Below are 19,256 nucleotides of genomic sequence, written 5' to 3'. Positions count from 1 at the left end.
AATACTTTCTTAGTAACCTATAGAAAATTGAAAGCTACGACCTCAGCTATAATTTCGCGTGAATGGCGTCAAAAGGGTATCGGCGTAAATAATACCATTTCCAAAACGGGGTATTAAAGAAAATTAATCAAAACACTAATAAAACTCCGAAAATAAGCATGAAGGAAAAATAAAATTTGTTTAAAAATATAAACGAGCATGTATTGTGAAACCTAATTGGATGCATATTTTAAGCAATTCAACTATTCTTAAATATTGACTGCTTCGCAATCGATGACAATCAGTTTTGGGCAGAGTAAAACACTGTAATATAATGAAATAAACCTAATTTAAATCATAAAGTAATCATGCATGACATGTATGGACCGGTTACGAACCTCTGCTATCTCTAAGGATTTTATAGCAAAAACGGAAACCAGGCGTACTTAGACATTGACGTGAAGGCAATGGATCCGGATTTGTATTTACAAGTGTTCTACCTAAACCTTTTACACACTAAGGAAAAAGGAAACGAAATTAAAGAATTAAATGTCTATACCGGCACTGCATTGATTAAACATGTTCATAGCGCACGTGTTTTTCTTGTATAATACCCGTCAACAATAGAAAGAATTAACAGACACTAAGTCGTTAAGGTGCAAATACAGATTGCATGTACATTCAAATGAGGTATTGATTCTATGAAAAACGAAAAGAGGGTATATTGTGGAACAATTGTTTACAAGTTCCAGATAAAAAGCAAATACAGAGTGAAAGTACATTCAAATCAGGTATTGATTCAATGAAAAACAGCAAAGAGGGTATATTGTAAAACAATCGTTTAAAAGTAAAACTGAACGGTAATAAGCTTATTTCAAAATTGCTTTGGATATAATCATTTGGAAAAAAACATGTTCTTGTTTTTCTAGTTTTTTTGTAATTTTAATGGCAATATTCACAATTGTTTCGTGAAAACATGTCCATCGGCAAAAGCGAAAGCTCCGTCACATTTGTTACTTTCTTTGCAAGAATACGTGTTATTGTTTTCGCCCAATAAGCGTAACCCTTTGTCATGAATCTTGCTCAATTCATTCAAGCCATCCTTTAAATAAAATGCTGAATATTTTTTACCGGGAGCGTTTGGAGCCCTATGCTTCTTTCTGGTTTGATGACATGGATTTGCATATGCATCTGTCTTATTGTCCGTCTTGTTTTGGAAAGAACCCATCAACATCCCAATAGCTACAAGTTTGTCATCATCTGGTAAATAAGACAGGATCATAGCGCCACTGTCACCGTGTTCACCAAATACATGTTTATTGCCTACCCTATTTTCTAGCAAAAATGTGTTCATTCCCAGTGCCTGCTCTGCGTAAAGCTTTATAATATCTATCTTGCCAAGTCCAATTTATTCAGATGAAGCCCCAACAAGATGAACTAAAGTTCCCGGTGAGATATCTTCGGCGTACGGATCAAAAGTTGCACCTGTCTTTCCATATTTTCTTCAGTTACAAATTTATTGCCACAGGCTTCCACAAACTGAGGGTAGATCATAGCAGCTGCTATATCAATACAACAATCATCAGATTGCAATACATCGCCAATAATTTTATCGTCAACCTCCAGCTTCCAGTTTGAGCAGAATACGGCAACGTGTCGAGACAACAGGGCAAATACCTTGCATTTTCCGTGTGCACAATCCATGTCTTCAATTGCAAAACTAGCAAGGGTGCCATAGTTTTTGCCATTGTTAACTGGAATAGTTTCACCTGATTTGAAGAAATTCCTTATATTTTTTGACACGTATTTAAATTCAAAGTCAAGATTTTCTAATACCTTATATTCTGATATCAGTTTCTCCTCAATTTCTTTCCTGTTTTTACTTCTCCGTCAATCAAAATCAGTAGTGTTCCGAATCTGTCGCCACATCCAACGACATAATCAGATTTTGAAATTTCTTGAAGCATCTGTAAAAGATTTATAATTTCCGTTTAGTTGTTTAGTGTATTATATTAACGGTGCATTCACACATGTACACGGAGTAGCGATCTGAACATGCAGTTTGAAAAATGGCATTGCAGTGATGTGTTTTATCATAAACACAATAACGTTTTCAATTTGCATTTACAATACTTACATATTATAATAAATTGAATAGCATAATATTACTACTAACAAATCCTCACAATGACTTCATTCATTTTATGAAATAATAGAATGTGATCCTAAAGCACGACTCATGTATGCATTTTGTAAAGACAGTTGATGGAGAATTGCATGAAACATATAAGGAACTGTGATTCGCGTGTATAGCATAGGGAAATGCAAAGGTTTATTACTTGTGTGATACAATTGCGGATCACATTTGCATTAAATGTAGTTAAATTATATTTTTAGAATGCAGGCGGCGAACTACATTGAATACAGACGGACCTTGAAAGCGGAGCTGTCAGCCAAAGGTATCACAGAGTCGAATATAGACCAGACGGAGGAGCTATACGAGATCGTGACTGTTGACGGTCGGTAACTTGCATTAGTGTTGTGGTGTCGAAATACCCAATCAAAATGATTAAGTCATATATTCAAAACAAAACCAGCGTGCTGGTATTGTATATAGAATGTATATAACATGCTATGCCAATTTAGAATCTTTCTCATAACAATCGAGATTGCTTTTGTGCATTTAGTGAACTTATTTTTAAAATCTATTAACTGTTTTGTCCTGTTAACATTAGATATACAAATACTTACTTTACTACCAACCAAATGATTCCTTTTATTAAAACTAATTAAACCTTTAGAAATGGAACCAATATATATTTGAAAGTTGTTGTTTTTTGGCAATTTGCATGGAAATTATTCTTTTAAAAAGTGTATTCAAATACATGATATTTTGACAGTATTTTGTTTACCTTGATTATTTAGTATTTCAATGTCTCTTGTTTCAATTAACTGTGTGTCCTGTTTACATTATATATAAAAATACTTATTACTTTACCACCAACTAAAGGAGTCTTGTAATGAAAACTTAATCAAACCCTTTTTTTAAATATCATCTTTTAGATATTGAATAAATGTATGTAATATATATATATATATATATATATATATATATATATATATATATATATATATATATATATATATATATATATGTTTTTGGCAATTAGCATGGAAAGTATTCTTTTAAAAAGTGTATTCAAATTAATGATATTTTGATATTATTTTGTTTATCTAGACAATTTTGTTTTTCAATGTCTCAATTTTGTATAACAGATGTAGAAGCTTTGATTTCATCCCGTTTTATTTTTTAGAGAATGAAATGTGACATACATTATATATATAATTACAAATATATATTATATTATTTTAAGTATTGTAATGACATACATTCAATATGGTTAACTATTTCAAGTTCATATGTGCTCGAAGCTGCGCCATTAAAGACATATGTTCATGGTCGTCTGTCTGTTGTCTAGATTCGTCTGTTGATATAATTTTTCTCAAAGTATTATTGTTAAAAATAGTTTAGCGTATTGTAAAGTGGTTTACGTGTTGTAAACGATGTTTTCATGAGATGTTTATCGAAAGATGTTCTAAAATTAGAACCGAGAATACGTACTGTATTAAATCACAAATACAAATTATTACATTTTATGATTTTATGTGTCATCAAATACACTTTCAGATTATTTACATTTCATACGAAGATATTGAAGCCATATTTCAGAGTTATTTGCTAACCATGAACCTTGATTACAGTGATCATTATCTTATATCAGTTATTTAAATCACATTTATAATCACTACATTATTATAAGATTAAATGTGCTATGTTAATTTAATTCATTTTCATAACATTGTCAATCCACTTTATATACTACCCAGTCATTTTAAAACACTTGCTTTGATTCGTGTTGCTGTTTAAGGATGCGATCTTGCCTGTCCATTGTTAAAAATAAACAGTTTGTATCTCAATCATGAATACTATTTCTATTATATGTTTCCGGGTCCGGATAGAAAATTCAGATCCGAGGGGCCTCGCGTGAGCTGTTTACGGGGCTCCCCTCAGCGCAAGTAAACCATGATATATATTTCTTACAAACGTACAGTTATTAATATGTGGAAAAACAGACGTAGATAACGCATGTGTTTACACGTTTACCAAAACAGTGCGAGCGCTGTTGCTTACTAAAATGATGACGTGTATTAATTTCGAATCACTGTTCACGTTAAAATAGTTCCGTTAAAAGTGCGTTAGTGACAAATATTTTTTTTTCCTTTTTAATTATAAGTCTTGCGTAAAGATATATGTAAATGTGCTTTATTGAAAACATTATGTACTTTTTATTAAACATTAATTAACATAAACAAGAAGAGGTGCGTTGTAGCGTTGACTATTTTGGCATTGGTGCTAGATCGGATTTTTCAAGCAGGGTTAAATTCACCGGAAATGCCTATCCGATGTGCTAAATTTCGTTTTTTATTGTCAACTTGACATATCCCTGAAATTCCCTTTGTTCAACTATATAGCAAAACATTATGTTAATGATCAATCGTCTCAATCAAGCAAGATTAGAAATAGTGTTGGTTGTTATTTTATTGTTGTCACTGCTATTGTTTACTTAAAGTTCGTCTTTCGTATCAATGTAGAATGTAACAATTGTACATGCGCTTTGTGTGCGTGCATTGTATAATTTTCATATTAATATTAATTGATGTTTACAATCATAAATAAAAAAAAAATCCTATATCTATCCGTGTAGAAGATATAATTCAACAACTATATCGTACATGTTTATATTGTTTTGATTAGAATGCTCACATTTTAATAAATCAGCTACAGTAAAACTTCGATCGCTCAAGGACCCAGGGGACCGAGCCAAAACCTCAAGGATCCGATGTTTCGAACGACCTGAATTTCGCTTATATGTTCAAATACTTTCGCATACTGAATGTAAAAGAAATATCAATAAATGAATATATAAAAATGTTTAATTTTACAAAATTGCCATATTGCAAAGCAAAGTGACAAGAAGGAATTATTTTCAGAGATTCCGATGTTGGACCGATATGGTAGTGTTTATTCATATTTTTAGTACTTATTTACATTACTCACAATGAACTTCTTGTCATTAACTTCTCATAATTGTCTTTTCAAATGCCTTTATCAACTACTATCGGTCATGCATAAACAGTGATAAACGGTTTTTCACACCTTATCAAATTGCCATTCAACTGTAATTTGCAATTTTAACAACTTGTGAAAAATTTAGCACCTAGCAATTGTTTATTTATTTTTGAACACGCGTTCGGGAAAAAGTGTGAAATTATGACCTCGAGGGAGCCATAAGGTTTAGTGCATGATATGGGTACTTGGGACCGACTTTATTGCTCGACTCCTCGACATATTTAGGTTTCGATGCAGTGTATGTATATTTTATATGGACCTAGAAGGAAAAATGTTCGGGACCAAGCTCCGGCCTCGAGGGACCGCCGGTTCTTGAACGAATGCTTGTTCGAACGACCGCAGTTTTACTGTATAAGATTTCAAGAAACAAATAAAATAATTCAAAACCTCAACTATGACATTGTTCAAAGTTACAATACAAAATACTTAAAACATCCTTAACAACATTAACAAATCGTTCCAAAGCGAAATGTATGGATGTTTACATACTATTTTAAATATCAAGCTTATCATTAAAAAAAATTTGTTAAGAATCTTGTGAATGCTCGACCTTAACGAACTCATACATAACATGCTAGTTTGTTATATAAACGGTTGTATTCGTTTGCAGAAGTTTCCAATTAAATGACCGGCCTATTCCTACGTGAGTCAAATGTTTTGACGTATTTGGTACCAATAACGCCATTATCTGGCTCTTGGCATTGATAGGGTTATTTAAGCAATTGTGAGGTTGTGTGCGCATCAATTAGCGCAAACACCTAGGAAGCTCGTTTCTGACTGACCGGTCTAGGGCGGTAATCACATCATGTATTAATAAAGCTTTGTCATGAATCTATGGTCGTGTTGAGTTTACAACAATAATTACCAACAGTTTAACTAGAACTAGAGAACAGTCATTGAGAATTTAACTACTGCGAGAGCATCCTGCATGTAGTAGTACAGATGCATTGCTTATCAGCAAGAGGTGTCGCTATTGGCAGAAGTTAAATACACAACAGAACTGAGTTGTTTGTACGTTTTGTGTATCTTGTTTGGATTAATTTGGGTCCTATTGATTTGCAACTTATTTAAGAGTTTGACTACCGGACTTGACCTTGCAGTTTCCAATGTATTTGTTAAATATGATCAAAAGCCATTTCGTGTTTAATGTAACCTGCAATGGTAGTACACTACATGAGAAGTTGTAGATTTATGACGTTACAAAAGAGCTTAAAGCCATATAAGTGTTTAGTCATTTCATATATATTTGTTAAACTATGTGTTTTTATGAATAAATATACTTTGTTATACTTAATAAAATGCATGTATTATCGTGAAAATCACTTTAATTGTGACTGCAAACGACAATTATCTAGGAACGAATGTTTTACACAAGCAATCATACATTGTGTAACTTTAGATTTTCTTTACTTTTATCATCTTCGTCTAATCATAGTACAAGTAAATAATTGCAAGGAAAAAACGCGACAAACTATGTTATACAAAACAAAAGGACTGCTATGCAGTTTAGTGCGATATAAATCAATTAATAAATATTATGTTGTCTTATTTTAATTTACAGTGTTAAATTTTGTTTTCGAAGCGCTGTAGGTATCCATTGCAGTCGTATACTATAATGATATTGTATTCAATGTGTGTAACTGTGTCATAATATAATCCCTGAATGTAAACATTGCCATATCGATATCATGTCTGTATTTTAAATCAACATATTAATCGGAATATAAAGACGGACATAAAATATATCTTTGCGTTCCGATTTGACCTTCCAGTTTCCCGACACCTTGTTTCAAAAAGGTTAGGCAAACAGTCTAACTTGTTAGTTCTGTATGTAAACGGCTTGACATTTCTCCTTCCCCCTAGTTCTAATTTACACATGCTCATGCAATAACAATCGTCCGTATACCTCCGTCGAAAGGCGTCCAATACATAAGGTGAGGTTTTAATTCCCAATAAAAAGCGGGTCGTATCAACGACAATATAAAAAACACTCATTTTGCTGTCGAGGCAACATATTAAGACTGGGCGAACTATGTACTGGTAAGAACTAGATCAACTTTCAAAGCTTTTTCAGTACATTATAATACAAATGTGAAGTCTAAAAATGGCTAGGTTATTCCCTCCATTCCTCCTGTTACCCTTGTTGTATTAATTAAACACAAACACGAAGGGGTATGTTAAAAGCAAGGGCGGCGTCAGGTTTAACTGTATGAAAGGGCGTTATGGGGCACAACTCAGAGTAGTACCAAAAGCCAAATCAACAACCACCTATATCAGAACAGCTCCATACAAGGTTTCAACCATTCACATATGTAAGTAGGCGACAACTATAACGTCTTACCTACGAGGGCTATAATTACGCGTCAAGTGAACTGTTTCGTTTAAAAAAAAATGTTTAGTTTAATTATTTGATAAATGTACCTGAATGTCATCCTGATTAATGTTTGAGTGTATGGTGATGTCGTACGAGTTGATTGAGGATGGACATGACAACTTCTCACACAGGATATGTAGGTCTCAATTCCCACTTCCTCCGCTTTGAAAACGACAACTTTACTAAATTGTATCCATATAGTGGAGCTTACACCTTCAAATCAGTTTTAGTTTTTAGCTGTGTTCATTTTGCTTTACACATTTCTATAACCTGTTAACTCAATCTTAGATACCCCGTGCAAATATTCATGAACAAACATTGCTGCAACACCCGGTTTAGCCACTCGTTTGTATTTGTCCATAATATGATATCGAAGTTTTCGTAAGCATTTTAATATACATTCCTGTCTTCAGACATATAACTTTGGTGACAAAATAGCTATTTATACATTTGCATGGTAAGTGTTTAGCCCAGTGACATTTAATGACGTGAATAATGTTTATAAGTAATACATAGCCTAATTGCTCACACAGTGAACTAATTGTGATATTAAACTCAAACAAAATGTGCATTCTACTGAAACAAATAGAAGTTTATTTTGTACCTAATTGCTGTAAAATGACGGATTATTGTAGTTTTGGAAACGTTCCCGTTTTGTTTTTGAACGTAGCGTCATTTTGGAAATGGCATCGTTGAAATTGTGTCCAAGCATAATTTTATTTATCAATTACACATAAATCGATTTTTTTTTCTTAAAAAGACACTTTTAGTTAAAATCAATAACTACGCGTGTAAAACAAACATACATTTTAAGTGATAAACCTTTAACTACTTACTAAATATTACATTTATGGAAACAAATAATTACTGATAAGAAGATTGCAACCGTGTATTAAATAGCTGAACACGGACAAAATGATTGGGGAGTGCTAAAATATTCAGTATGATCTAATTTCGTATCATATGGTACAATGATTTTACACACAATGCCCCACTCCATCGTGCACGCGAACCTCTTATGACTAATGATTTATTCTATTATCATTAATATTATTCCTTATCATTTATTTTAGTTTCTTTACTTTTGTAATAATAATGGACGTCACACTTTGTACACACTTTGTGTTAATCTGTATGCCTTTGCACCAATAATACCCTATCAGGAATCATTGTATCACCATCCTCATTACAACTTCCTTTTCTTCTACCTTTATCCTCACTTCCATCTAACTTATTGCTTACAATCTTAAATAAATAGGTTTTTTTTACATAACACAGTTTACACCATACGACTATAATATTATATTATTTCGAGTCACTGCAACTTGCGCACCAGCCTAGCAGCGTGAATGACTTACAGAAAAGAGACATAGTATAAGCCTGAAGCCTGTCTGATCAATTCTGTGTACAGTATTGTTTTGTGCGTACTTTACATGTTTTTAGCGCATAATATATTCAATTTATGTTTGCAATTGACAAACGGTTAACGCAATACACACGATAATATATGTTTCCAAAGACTATACAGTGTCAGCGGCTTTATCAAAAATGTCACTATAAACGATGCATGTCAAATTCAGCAAATACTTGTCTAGAAAAGCGGAATCCATTGATGAAAAAGCAAAGTGAGCGGAAATTATATGGTAAGGCTAGGTATAAGAATGTTATCTAATCCAAACGTCATAACAGTCGTAAAAATTAATTGATAAATTACTCGTTATTTAGATGATTTCATATTGGCTCAGTTGTTTGTCCTCGGTCAGCTGTATTGGTCCTGACTCCGGCCAATACAACTAACCTTGGACAAATAACTGGGCCAATATGAAAACACCTAGATAATAACATTACATTATTATTTTTACAGCCAACTCTATCATCAACGTATTATAATATTTTGGTAAACTTATTTGTTCAACTTAGCCGTAGTCTGAGGGTGAGCTATTAGGATCGATGGATGTCCGTCGTGTGTCGTCCGTCGTCCGTCTACACTTAGTTGGTAAACACTCTAGGTGTCACATTTTTGCCTCAATTGTCACGAAACTTGGTCAGGATGCTTGTTATGTTCCATTATGTACCATTAATTACTCAGACAAGTTAGAATATGGGTCATCGTCAATCATTGAGAATTAAACTACTGTGCAGCATGTAGTAGTACAGAGACATGGCGTATTATGTCGCTATTTGCTGAAGTTAAATACACAACATATCAGATTTGTTTGTATGTTTTGTGCATCCCATTTGGTGTACTTTTGGTTGCGATTTGCATCTTAAGACAGTTTTTGTGTTTGACTTCCGGACTTGACCCTGCAGTTTCCAATGTATAAGTTAAATATGATCAAAAGCCATTTCGTGTTTAGTGCAACCTTCAGTGGAAAAACAAACTACAAGAGAAGCGGTAAATTAGTGACGTTACAAAAGAGCTTTTAGACAAATTATGTTTAGCAATGTCAGAAATATTTGTTAAACTATGTGCTTTTATGAATAAATATACTTTTTCTACTGAATAAAATGCATGTATTATCGTGTATACCACTTTTAATTGTGATTGCAAACGTTAATTTTCTAGGAACGAATCTTTTTTTACATAAGCGAACATATATTGTTTAAATTTATATGAACTACACTTTTATCATCTTCGTCCAATCATAGTACCATAACCAACAGTTTAGTTAGAAGTTATACTTGTATAGCTTTGCGAGGTAAATAAAAATAAAACCTGACAAACTATGTAATACAAAACAAATGTAATGATGTGCATTTAAATGCGATATACATTATTTGTATAGTGGATACATATTATGTGTCATGTTTTATTTTATTTAAATTTTACAATTTTGATTTGAGAGCGTTGCAAGTATACATTTCAGTCGTATATTATCATTTTATCCAATCGGTCCAATAACAAGGTGCCATGTAGATTTTAGTTTATTCGGACAGTAGACTACGTAATGTTTATCTACAGTCATTTGTTCGTGTGACCGCAAAAATGGACTTATTTTGTATTCTTAAAATCAGAGGAAAAGCGCAAACAATTCCTCAGAATCGTATTAATAGTCCGTCAACAACAACCACGACATTAGCTATTCCTGCAGGTCCCATCACTATGAATGACAATGACATTGACAACGAAATATGGTCGGAAACCCTAACCCACCAATGCAAAAACCTGCGCAGCACTCAACGATATTAAATTCCATTTCTGTGGTGAATGATAAAAAATCACTAACAACAGAAATGACCTTGAACCATTGATCTAGAGATGTAGGCTGTGACTTGCGGAACATTATAAGATTATATTTGGTAACTGATCCACATTTATTCACTTTCAAAAGCCTTTAAGTTTTGGATTAATATTGACGTATCAAAAAATAATTACATTGACTAAAAACGTATTGAATGGAATTGAACAGTTTTGAGAACTCATTTCAGGGCACATTTAAATATGGGTACCTTAGGTGTTGATGTCAATAGGGTAAATTGCAGTTGTCCCCCTTTCTTTAAAAGGTACTTGACCATTTTAAGGTAATTGATCGTGTTTTATCAACAAAAGTACAGGGTAAATATAATACTAGGTTATTGCCGTTGATGTAGAAAGTTTATCTGGCTCGACTGCGGAATTTATCGGGTTCGCCTTAGACTCACCCGATAAATTCATCCGCTTTGCCAGATAAACCTCCTCTATCCAAGGCACTTACCTAATAGTCTCTATATAAGGTACTTAATGTTGTAGCTGATGCATAATATAATCACTGAATGTAGTCATCGCTATACTTTGTTTCCAACAAAGGATGTGAATTATGAATATGCTTTGTATTACTCGCTATAATATCTTTATTCGCATTTAATCGGAAAATAAAGATGGAAATGGTAAACCTTCGTTGTAAGGCGTCAAATACCGAAGGTATATGTTTAAGTTCCCAAATGAAAACAGGTCTTATCAACTACAATATCAAATACATTCATTTGCTATCGATGCAACATACTTAAAAGGGTGAACTCGGTACTGCTAACAACTAAAACTTTCATCGCTTTTACGATGCATCATTATAGGAATGTAATGCATGAAAAATAACTAGGTTATATTCTCCGTATAACTATAGTAATAATCAATATCAACAACCGGCTATCAGAACTATATCAGAACAGCTCCATACGGGGCTTGAACATTGAACATACGTGAAAGCAGGCGGAAACCCTAACTTGAACCCTAACGCCATAATAACACGCCATAATGACACGTTATGTGAAATGTTTCTTCACAAATAATGTGTTTATGTAATTATTAGATACATATACATGCAAGTTATCCTGATTGATGTTTGAGTGTCTAGTGATGTCGTACGAGTGGTTTGCTGATAACCATGACAGCTTCTTGCACAATATATGTTTGGCTCGATCACCACTTCCTCCGCTTTGAAAACGACTATTGTACTAAATATACCCAGGTAGTTGAGTTTATACCTTCAATAAGTATTACTTTATTTTATGCATATGACATACATCTTTAGAATATTGATCTAAATATGCAAGCAATTATTGCAGTTACAGATGGAATTGTTTAATGTATTAATAGTTTTAAATATGTAAGGAAGAAAAGGACAACCCAACTCAAAGCATTAAACGACTGTTTTATTTGTGTGAAAAATGACGTTAAACGGCTTTATGACATCATCTCATTGTTATTTTCAATTTCAACCCTTTTTGCAAGAATATGTACAACCAAATTGCATAATTTCAAAAATATGAGGTTTTTCTATAATCTTTCAAAAGTCGAGACAAAAAAAGGCTACATTTTCCTTATTCAGCTATTATAGCACTAAAACACTATTTGAATAGGTTTTAACTAACTAATGTTTTACGCACGCAGTAAAGCTTTATACAAGTTTTTACCAGTTCTAGCCTATGTGTGTATGTAATTGTAATTGTACTTTCAAAGATTACTACTTTTTTACAGCCTTTAGCATTAACGAGGTTTAAAAGGTATTACTCATTGTACGTAATCTGTTTATCATTACTTGGGCATATAAGGACATCCCCGATTTACATATGTTCCCTAAGAAATACATATTTACCTTGGAGTGCTATTCTAGGGTAATATTCAATATGCAACTTGCGTTAATTTCATCATCATTGACTCCATTCACCTTAAAGTCCATTGTATATATATATATTGAGTAATCCGATAAGTTACATCCTTCCTAGATCCAATTAAGACCGCTATTGAGTACACACCATGTGTTATTAGTTTAGTTGTCGGTTTCATTAAAGGGGCTTAGTCGTATCTTAGATAACTAGTATTAAGTGAAACTACGTGCTTCATATCGGTAATGGAAATGATGTTACGCCGTTTAATGCTGTAATAGAATCTGTTTCTAAAGAAATAAAAGCAAAGTTCATCAGAAAGTAAAAAAAAATACTTTTATCATTTACTTTAATTAGATAAAATAATGTTTTCTTACATATATTTTTGTTATCATTTATTACCTGATGGTTTTACAACAGAAGAAAAAAACATATTGATACTTGATACAACGATTTTTTTTCGCTTTCGACTGTGTATCATTATCCTTCGATTTAAATAACAATTACTTCACGCACTGCTTTCCTTTCATTTGTCATCAGGACTGATTCGTGAGGTCACTCGCTATGACATTTTGTCTGAGTCCCAATATATGCTGTCGCTTATACAATGATTATATTCTATAAACGTTTTATACATTTTCGGAATCGTTCAATTTCGTATCAATATATCTTTTAAATATTAATGGATGTCACACTTTGTATCCTTTTCTGATTAAATTAATAATCAGTACGTCTTTTGTACCAATATTACATAAACATTTATTTGTGATAAAGGATAAATACTAGGATCTAATTTGTAGCAAGGCAAAATAAATCAAATGACAATTGTATAGAACGGAATAATTTAAATGTTGTTATTGTTCTTTGATATTGGCGTTATAGATTGGTTACAAGGTTTTCAATTAGGAAATCGATGGTCTATCGAGTTTGATGGCCGTGGTCAGCCTTTAAGCATTACTAATGTCAACAAAAAGGTTAAATGGAATATATACAGTAAATTACAAAATGTTTATTATCTAAAGAACTGTAGTTGTGTATCAATCGTACTTTCGTGTAGAGTCTGAATATGTTTATCTTTTCAAAAAAGCAAATTCCCGAGACCGTTTATAATTAACATTGAAGTGCCTAGTTGAATTCACAGTTTAAAAATAAGTTTAGACTGGAATACTCTTTTTAATAAGATATTATATCAATGATTCAGTGGTTGTACGGGCGCATGTAAGATTGATAAGTGGTCACTAAATTGGACAAAATGGTTATGACCCTAGCGTAACATCGTGCCAGCAATATTGACTTAGTTTAAGTTAAAAATAATTTCACAATTGTTGAAAAATATATAATGTTTAAACTAACTAGTCAAATTTCATTTGGCTTTTAAACACCATTTTAGGTTCAAACGGTCGAAGTATCATGATAAGAGTATTGTGATGGTACAGGGTGTTTCATAATATCTGTCATAAGAAATTGTCATACCATTGCCAATCTATATGATAATCACACTATATAAGCATCATTTTTAGCAATTAAATGATATTTTTTCATCAATGTAAAAGTACGGGAAAATGGCACCGTCATGACGTCATCAGTGACGTAATTTCCTGTCGGATTATTAGCATTATGGCACCGACCAAGGATCAGTGTTGTGAAGTTGTAAAACTATAATTCAGAAGAAGATCACTGAGAACTGTTGTGAAAACGATTAGAGAATTGTAAAGCGATTTGAGGATTCCGGTTCTAAAGAAGATATGTGACATGCAAATCCTGGACGCCCGCGATCAGCGCGGAATGAAGAAAATATTGAACAAGTGTAAACTGGTTTAGGTAAAACACCACAAAGGAAAGTATAAAGAATACTTGGATATATTCCTAACTCCACTAGTTCTACAGTGTCTTCAGAATTTTGAAATACGATTTGAAACTTGTACCTTATCTGATTTCCATAATGCAGCATTTGAAACCAACTGATATCGCTAGTCGGCTGTCATTTGCTAGAGTGATGAATTATCGTTGTAATATCGTTGATAAACTGTAGTTTTCTGATGAAGCCCATTTCTATTTAAATGCACAGGTCAACAAGATGAATTGTAGATATTGGCGTACTGAGAAACCTGACTATTTCATTGAGAAACCATTGCATGCGGAAAAGGTAACAGCTTGAGCCGCCTTAAGTAAAGACGGTATTGTCGTCCCTTTCATTTTCGAAGATGATGGGGGTAATGCTGAGACTATAAATAAGGATCACTACCTGAATGTTCTGAAAAAAGGAATTCCTTCCAGCATTGAAGAGGAGAGGTTTGAATATAGGCGATACATGGTTTCAGCAAGATGGGGCGACTCCACACACAGCAGGTGAAGTAATTGATTGGCTATCAAAACATTTGGACGAAATTTGGACTATAATACATTCATATTGTATATAACATGACAATTAATACATATACTATATGAAATAGTTTTCGTTTTGTTTTATATTGATGTGGTAGGATATATAATGGTATAGAATAAGGACAGATATTATAAAACACCCTGTATTACGCAATAACTTTCCCACAAAACAAATAACATATCAAATGAAGTTGACTGAAATAAAAAATACCGAGTAAAATACATTGATGTTAAGAATAATATAAGCACAAACAAAACAGGCGCTTTCCATTTTTTTTATTTATGATGAACGTTCAAAGTACATGGATACATATTATTTCCAATCAGTAATTGTACAGATGTATGCATTAATGTCGTCATCGGCATGCTTATACGCGATCAGCAGATTGTAGCGCTCTTATATACATGGCCCCTGTTCTCGAAACATCTTAAGTAAATAATATATATAAGCTAATTGTTTTTTGGTTTGTTATCATTTTTGCAAGATTAACATACTTTCTGGACTTTAAAAGGACATTCTATATGGTAACACGATAAAAATGTTTTCATATTGTCGAAACAGGATAACTTAGAAAATAAGCTTCTTTAGTTGTTAAACTTAAGTTAAAGAAATTGAGGCAAGAAATAATAAATAACTTTTCCTTGTCAAGTTATCATAAATGTTGAAAACAAATAAATATAAGAAAAAAGATGAATGGCCCTTTTCAAAATACGATGACTGTTAATTATATGCAAGGAAAGAAATCTAATCTGTAGTAAATATGGCAGATTTTGCCATTAAAATCGTTAGGTAATCCATAAGACACTTAAGTTTGAAAAACAACTGTTACGTGTTGTGCTTCCGTAATGTTTTCCTTTGTATAAAGTGCTATTATAAATGTACGCGTTAACATATTACGTTGTAGGTCATAACTTCTTTCCGCGTAGTAAATTGTTCTAGTCAGAAATAAACTGTCGGTCAGTATTTTAATATCTTTTAGGATTAAACGGACGCATTGAAACAAAATGAACCACGTACAATCCAACAGAAACGGTATTTCTGATCCATATTCTCACGTGAAGACGGTAATTGAAAATATTACAATGTTACAGGGCAGACTACACAAGCTATCGATCTAATTACATACACTCTAGTTTCCTCCCATGATATTATTTCTTATCTGGTTACATGTACTTTATCTAGGTCATCTGATATGGTTACCTTTTAGTAATAAATTATCCCGCATATTTTGTGAAAATATGGAAAATAGAAGGACCAGGTAAATATATACCTTACTTGTACGATTTGCACATAAGAAGTTATTATTAAAATGCGGTACGACATTTTATGTTTATATCTGTACAGTTATACATTAATGAGCTACGTTACAAACAGTGTCTGATACTAAAAAGTGACTTTGATATAAACGCTTTGTTTAATATATTCAATGTTAGATAGCAATCACATTCATGATAAGTAGAATTTGTTACCTTTGTTTTGCTGTGTCGGTTATTGAATTATTGAACAGCATTAGGCCATACCGACTTACCTTAGTTTTGTTATGTCGGATACTAAACGGTTTTAGGTCATACTGACTTACTTCAGTTTTGTTATGTCGGATACTAAACGGTTTTAGGTCATACTGACTTACTTCAGTTTTGTTATGTCGGATACTAAACGGTTTTAGGTCATACTGACTTACCTTCGTTTTGTTATGTCGGATACTAAACGGTTTTAGGTCATACTGACTTACCTTAGTTTTGTTATGTCGGATACTAAACGGTTTTAGGTCATACTGACTTACCTTAGTTTTGTTATGTCGGATACTAAACGGTTTTAGGTCATACTGACTTACTTCAGTTTTGTTATGTCGGATACTAAACGGTTTTAGGTCATACTGACTTACCTTAGTTTTGTTATGTCGGATACTAAACGGTTTTAGGTCATACTGACTTACTTCAGTTTTGTTATGTCGGATACTAAACGGTTTTAGGTCATACTGACTTACTTCAGTTTTGTTATGTCGGATACTAAACGGTTTTAGGTCATACTGACTTACTTCAGTTTTGTTATGTCGGATACTAAACGGTTTTAGGTCATACTGACTTACTTCAGTTTTGTTATGTCGGATACTAAACGGTTTTAGGTCATACTGACTTACTTCAGTTTTGTTATGTCGGTAATTGCTCTGCATTATGCCATACCGAGTTACCTAAGTTGTGTTATGTCGGTCATTGGACTGTATTAAGTACTCAACTGCATTAGGCCATAACGGTTAACCTTAGTTTTGTTATGTAGTTTATGAACTAAATTAGGCCAAGCTGATTTCGTTGTATGTTTGGTTCAAACTAAAGTCGACATACCGGGCAATAACAAGGAAACATGTCCAGACAACAAAACGCATTATTACATAGAATGTGTGTTTTCGGTGCGTTATCGTGGTGTGGTAAAACGCAAAACCGGGCGTTATCGGTAGAACAAATGCATTATTCAGTAAATATACGTGCCGTTGATTACCGTTTTTTGTTTAACATTAGCGCTACCAGGGCCCGCATCATAGCCAGGGCCGCTGAGCGACCTAGTTTCTGCCCGAAAGTGGGTCAATGATGCAGACATTTGCACATAAAACAAATTTCAGCATAAGTGCTGTTTATATTTTTTTTAAAGAAACCGTATTTAACTTACGCATTTTCTGCTGAATTGTCTGTTCTCGTCGAGCAGGGGTGTGTTTACTGTATGCAGTTGTTTTGACTATTTCATTGCTTTAAAATCACTAAAAAAGTCTGAAACGTTACACTCCTCCCATGGATTATTTTAATGATATTCCCGAGTAGGAAAATAAAATATCTTTTAACAAAAATGTAATATATAAGTACAAACTATTCAAATGACATCAATTGTTATGCGGTCAGACATCGGAATTATACTATATATATATATTATTTAGTATAATGGAGTGAAAAAAAGGGCTTCAGTTAGCTACTTGATGAGTCTGATTCCTTTTCATGAGTTAAACAGGACGAGACATGGACAATGAGAATCAAATTCTAATAAGATCTCTAAAATAATACAGAACATTGATCGAATGATGACTAATGACTGAAATGATCAATGTATATGCATTATTAGGTTAAAACTGTACTTTTTAGTCAAAGTCCGGTGTTTTATTTGATTCATAATTTATATCTTATCATCTTATTAAGGTTACAAGTAACTTTAAAATATTAAATAATAAAAACGTAAAATACTTCTAAGAAAGCTCATTCAGCCGTGCCTGATCACATTGTTGTCGCTAAGTTTATTAATAATTCTTGCAATCACTGTCACCCTCTATGATTAACGTTGGACTTCAAATTTACCGTGTAAAACACTTGTAAATATCAGCACAAACTATACAGGTGCTATTCAACATATTTATGATGAACGTTCAAAGTACATGGGCATTCGTGACATCCAATCAGCTATTGAAGAAATGTATATATTAATGCCGTAATCGGCATGGTAATAAACGATCAGATGGTAGCGCTTGTATTTACACGACTCCAGTTCTCGAAACATCTTAAGTTTCTAACAGGAATAAGCTAAGCTAACTGTCTATGGTTTGGTATCATATTTGCACGATTCACATACTATCTGAACATTAAAGAAAATTCATGATGGTATTATTATAATTATATTTTCATATTGTCAAATTAGGATAAATTAAATTTTTAGCTACTTTAGTTGTTAAGCTTAGGTTAAAGAAATTGAGGCAAAAATAAAAAATAATGTAACTTTTTCTTGTCGAATTATCATAAATGCTAAAAATAAATGAATATAAGAAAAAAGATCAATGGCCCATTTTAAAATGCGATGACTGCTAATCATATGAATGAAAGAAATCTGATTACAAGTAAATGAGATTTTGCCTTTTAATTGAAATCCATCAGACACTGAAGTTTTAAAATAATTTTTACGTGTGTGTTTCTAGATTGTTTGTATGAAGTGCTTTTATATATGTACGTGTTGACATATTTCGTTGTAAGTTATATGTTCTTTCGCGAAATAAAATATGCATGTCAGAAATAAACTGTCAGTCAGTATATCTATGTTTTGTTAGGATTAGACGGACGCATTGAAAAAAATGGGTTTTCTGATCCATATCCTACCGTGAAAACGGTAATTGAAAATATTTAAATGATCACAGGGCAGAATACTGAATATTTCAATTTAATTATATACTTCCTAGTTTTATCCCATGAGTTTATTACTGACCTAGTTACATG

The sequence above is a fragment of the Mya arenaria genome, chromosome 9 (assembly GCF_026914265.1).
Source record: "Mya arenaria isolate MELC-2E11 chromosome 9, ASM2691426v1".
In the NCBI taxonomy this organism is placed as follows: Eukaryota; Metazoa; Mollusca; class Bivalvia; order Myida; family Myidae; genus Mya; species Mya arenaria.
This window is presented reverse-complemented; position numbering follows the sequence as displayed.